General features: G+C 32.5%; 1 pseudogene; it reads right to left on the reverse strand.

Moving 5' to 3' along the window:
- Nucleotides 1-569: 569 nt before the first annotated feature.
- On the reverse strand, nt 570-5,821 carry LOC106384825 (annotated as a pseudogene).
- Between the last annotated feature and the right edge of the window lie 234 nt (nt 5,822-6,055).

The raw sequence follows: 6,055 nt of genomic DNA on the forward strand, positions 1-6,055 counted from the left end.
TATATGTATTTGTTTTTTGGAAAATTTTAAAAAGGAAACTAAATAACAAATAAGTAATTGTATGTTACATGTAATATTTTTAATTCATTAAGGGTACCAGTATAATCAACCATCGTGAGAATTAACGTGAGAGTGACACTTAGGAAATTGACTTCTCAAATAGTATTATAGATTTTTTTGTATTGTTTAAATTTATGTTTTAAAAGAAATAGTATTTTTTTTTTCTAATATTAATATTATTTGTGTAATTTTGTTTAAATAAAATCACATTATATACAAATTTATATTTTTCATCTAAGAAAATATAGATATAAAGAAAGTATTTTATTACTTCTAAATTATATTTTATGTTATTCGAAAATATTTTTTAAATGTAATATTACTATTTTGTGAACTTTCCTTTTTTTAATGAAATCATATTATATATACATATTTTTCAATTCATTTTTTTAATTTATAAATAATTTACTTTTTATTATATTTATATTTTTTGGAAAATTTTAAAAAGAAAACTAAATAAAAAAGCAATAATAATATTTTAAATGTAATATTTTTAATTCATTAAGGGTATTGGTGTAATCAACCATTGTGAGAGTTAACGTGAGAGCGACACATAGGATATTGAATTCTCAAATTATATTATAGAGATACATGTTTCCAAACAGTACCAAAATGGACATGAGTTTCAATAATTTAGATATTATACTTCTCTTATTTTATGGAGATGTCATTGATAATTTTTCATGCAGATTAAGAAAATTATTAAAAAAACATTTTCTAACTTTCATTAATAATAGTTTATTTCTCCACTTAATACATTAAACATTAAACTTAAAAATGGAATTTTGTAAAAAAAATATCTTTAAAATGTAAAACGATACTCTTTATGAAACAAAATTAAAACTTTTAAATCTTTAAAGATATTCTTTGTAAAACGGATAGAGCAATAGAGAGTTTTCAAAATCTTGAAAGATGTTATTACTATTATACTTCCTATGTTTTATGAATATCACTTTCATAACAAAGTTAAAATATCAAGATGAACCTATTCTAATATATAATTTACCAAAAAAATTATATATGTATTATTTTAATTAACAGATAAATTCCTTAGGATAGTCTTTTTAAAGTTTTTGTCACAAAAACAGCCCTCAATGAAGAGAATGACCAAAATAATTTTTATTAAAGGTTTTAACCTAGAGTTAACTAATCTAGACTTAGGGTTTAGAGTTAATGTGTGTGGTTTTGAAGATATGGTTTCAAAATTTTAAAAATAAAAAATAAATATTAATATTTTCAAAATAAAAGGAAGTTATTTTGGTTATTTTTTTTAGAGTTATTTTTATGACAAAAACTTAAATAGAATTATTCGAGAGAATTGCGATAATTAATACGTGTAGAAAAGTAGAAGGGAGTATTAATATATGTGATAAAAGACTTTCTTTGAGAGACTTCGCTAATGATATTCGAATACTAGTACGAATTAAAATCCACTAAATGGAGAAATGTGGGAACAAAGTAGTAACTAAATGGGTCTGTATTATAATTGAATTTGATAGTGATATTCCCAAAGATTTCTTTGGATTATTTTAACTATTGTATATTTCTTCCTATTTTTCAATAGATGGTGTTTTAGGATTGTGTATATAGATTAAAAAAATATTAAAATTTTATATTTGTTAAACAAAACTATCATTTATTATTTACATGGCCACAATTCAAATAATAATAAAATAGAATATATAATATCATTAGTCATATAACATAAATTGTTAATAATTTTAGATACAAATATTGATAACGTAGCGTCATCTAATTTGGAACAATTTTTTTTTTGTAAAATGTAGTTTATTAAAAAAAGTAGGAAGTAGTGGACAAGAGCAACGGACAAAGAACAACCCACTTTACTAGAGCATGAGACCATTTTTGGCACAGATTACCAAAAACAGACAACCAAACAAAGACATTGTACACTACTTTGTGCTAGTTAATACTAAATGTAGTAATTTCATTAAACATACTAAAGAGAGAGGGAGGTGAGACCTGCAGGAAGAGAGTGGTAGAGAGACGAGATGAGAATAAAGAGAAGTTAGTGGTGATAATGTTGAGATCCAAAGACTCCAATACTTTACAAAGCTGCAACAGTGTCTCTCTCTTCTTGCTACATGTTATGCATACCACTACTGTCTTCTCTCCCATCCAAGTCACCTTCATCTTTTCATTTTTATTAAAAAAATTGGAATCAAAATTACTATTTTAAAATCAACAAACTAAAACATGTAAGAAGATGCACTACGTAGTACTTACTTCCAGAACTTCGATGAGGGAATGCACATGTACTCTAGTAATTGATGAACCAAAAGTATTGTAATCCATCTGCCTTGATTTCTTTGATCTCAGGACATTAACGTCTGAGAGATCTCGCTGCTGATTTTCCGGGAAATTATTGATGCAATTGTAATCTCTTGCAGGATTTTCTATCAATGATGATTGTGACTCCAGCTCTCTGATCTCTGCTGCTAACCTCTTTTCTTGATCAATAAGTTCTTGCATATAATCGATCGAATCTTTGATGACAGATGCCTTGTCCAACTATATTAATATAACCCATTAATATATTAATTGAATCCAATTCTAATCAGTCATTTACACGTAAAGAGTTATAATATATATAAGGGTAATTAGGGACCAAAATATAAAACTCTGATTACACCTTGCTTATTTTGGGAACGACTGATTATCGGAGAGCCAATATTCTCTGATTAAGCTTTTGCCTTCTGTTCCTCTCAGAGACTACTCTCTTCGATGACGCCGACGACATGGAGAAGCAAGTTTGGATTCTAGAATGGGTGGAGATGATAGTGATGATGAAGCTGATTCTCAGCCAGCAGCAGAGACTCAAGCATTGGAGACAGAAACCCAACACCAAGCTCAGCGCCAAACACAGCCAGCAGCTCAAACTCATTCTGAGAGTTTAAGAAGAAAAAGAATGCGTAAGGAAAAAGATGGTTGTAGAGGCTTGTGTGAAACGGACTGAAGCTCTTGAGGTGAAGAACAAGATAGCGGAACGGATGTTGGAGCGTCAAGAAGCTTCTAGTGTTGAGAATGTGTTAGAGATACTGTCTTCATTGCCTGAAGTGAGAGAGTGGTCTCCATTATATGAAGCAGCAATGGAACTTCTTATAGATAGTGAAGGGAACCGAAAAGCTTTTATAACAATGAAGACAGATGAAGTTAAGATTAGGTTTCTTGAGCTTAGGACCAAGATAAAACGTGATGATTGAGTAGGTTGTGAGTTTGGTGGTCTTGCTGGAGCTAGTATGGAGCTTAGGATTAGTCTTCTTTTGTGATCTTGCTGGAACTAGTATGGAATTTAGGAGTAGTCTTTTTTTTTTGTGATCTTGCTGGAACTAGTATGGAGCTTAGGACTAGTCTTTTTTGTGATCTTGTTGGTCTGATCTTTGTATGAAACTCTTCCTTTTGTGGCTTTATAATTTTTATAATCAATTATCTAATCTTAGTATTGCTTTATAGTCTTATAATCAGTTATGTGATTTTGTTGGTCTGATTTTTATAATTTTAATTGAATAGTTTCTTTCCTGTCTTGGTTGGAGGCACACTATGAAACATGGCGAGTTATGAATGTGTACTGGTTTGTTAAACACGGAACTAGTATAATTGTCTTGGTCGGTTTGCAACAGATCACATGTGTTGTTTCTTATTTCTATCTTGAACATTTATCTACTTGAACTTGTGCCTTGGCTGTTAATGAATGCTTGCTGGTCTTGTATTGGACAGTGTCTTATTTAGACTGATGATGATTTATTCAATATGGTTTTGTAGATGCTTGAAAGATGGATGTTGGAAGATGAGGATGGTGATTATGATGATGAACTTGGTTTGTTTGATGTGCCTATTACTGTGAGATTGAGTCATAGAACAGATCGAGGAGCAGGATGGCAACATGTTTAACAACTTATGTATGAATCTGATCAGCAATGTTATGACATTCTTCGAATGAATCAAAGGACTTTTGAAGCTTTGTGCAAGATGCTAGCTGAGCGATATGGATTGAAAGAGACTCACCATGTCTACCTTGAGGAATGTGTTGTGATGTTTCTCGAGACTGTTGGTCAAGATAAGACTAAGCGGGATATTGCTGCAAGGTATCAAAGATTCATTGGATACAGTACAAAGGAAGCTTGATGATGTCTTGAGTGCTCTTCTCAAGTTTGCAGTGGATACACTAAGACCACAAGAAGGCGAGTTTGGAAGGGTAAGTCCTGTTTTGAGGAATGATGATCGTATTGGCCTCATTTCAGAGATTGTATTGGAGCACTTGATGGAACACATGTCCCGGTTCGCCCTCCAAGTCAGAATGCAGAAGCATATAATTGCATAAAGCAAGGACCTACAATGAATGTTCTTGCTATATGTAACTTCGATATGAAGTTCATATATGCATATGTCGGTGTACCTGGTAGAGCACATGATTCAAAGGTCTTGACTCATTGTGCGAGGAATGAGGTTTCTTTCCCACATCCTCCTCCTGGAAAGTATTATCTAGTTGACTCCGGATATCCGACAAGGACAGGGTATCTTGGTCCGCATCGTAATATGCGATATTATCTTGGTCAATTTGCTACAGGAGGACCACCAGTTAGTGCACATGAATTGTTTAACCGAAAGCATTCAGGTCTGCGATCAGTGATTGAGAGGACATTTGGAGTATGGAAAGCAAAATGGAGGGTTTTGGATCGTAAGCATCCAAAGTATGGTCTGGTCAAGTGGATTAAGCTGGTGACAGCGACGATGGCACTACACAACTTCATACGTGATTCACATCGGGAAGATCATGATTTTGTACAATGGCAAAGTGATGATGATGGAGATGGAGAAGGAGAAGAAGCTGATATTGACGGTGATGAAGAAGAAGGTGATGATGATGATGATGGTGGTGGTGGACATTTTGTATATGAGCCGACCGGTGATAGAGCGATGGAAGCTTTGCGTGATAACATCACAAATGAATATGGTAGAGGTCGTTTACCGTATTAAATGTTTTAGTTAATGACTTTGTTTTTCTTTGCTTATAACTTTGATTATCATTTATATGTGATATTTATTTAAGACTTGATGTATTTTTTTTGATCAACCAACTTGACATATTATTTAGCTTTTGTTTGTGATAAATATTTTGAGGTATTATTTTTGTTTTAGTTTAGCTTATGATTTATGACAAAAAATATTGTTATACTTGTATACTTGACCAAAAATTTATTATCAAGTAAATATAATATTTTTATGGATGTAAATATATTTAAGCTACATTTTATTTATTTAAAATATAATTTTACAATTTTTAAAAAATAAAATATGAATTAATGAAAATAGCCGCAGCGTCTGTCAAATGAACAACTCAAAATCTAGTTCATGCGTCGGCGTCAGTGTCAACTTCCTTCGGCTTCGAAACGAACAACAATCTGTGGCAGCGTCAGCGTCGGTAAAACGAACAACAACCAAACGATGCTGACACAGCCGCCGACGCTGACGCCTACTCTGACACCGAAAACTGCGGCAACCAAACGAACAAGGCCATTTCGGCTCCGTCCGGCGAACTCGAGTCTCCTGAACCCGAAAACGCTTCTTTCAACGGCCAACTAAATTTATAATTTTAACACTTTCATTAACTAATGACCAACTAAAAAAAGAGAGGGAAATTTACAAGATTCTGAAAGTGCCTGTCAAATTCAAGTTCTTGATTCTGGAAGAACATTGTGGTTTCCCAGTAATTCTTGTACTCATTGTCAAGATCTTCCATTTCCGGACACACAGACAGACAAAACGATGCTTTCTTGAAACGGAAGGTTATGTTTTCTTTTTGCTTTCTCTCTGTCTCTTGATTTAGTGTACTGTCTCCAAACAAGTGTGGGCCGAGGATTTTTTGCGTCTCTATAGACCATAGAGAAGTACAGTTTTTAGGCACGTGGGTATAAATATGTTGGATCTTAATCTCCTGAAAAAATGTATGATCTTGGCCGTTCAATTCAGAGAT

The sequence above is a fragment of the Brassica napus genome, chromosome C3 (genome assembly GCF_020379485.1).
Source record: "Brassica napus cultivar Da-Ae chromosome C3, Da-Ae, whole genome shotgun sequence".
Lineage (NCBI taxonomy): Eukaryota > Viridiplantae > Streptophyta > Magnoliopsida > Brassicales > Brassicaceae > Brassica > Brassica napus.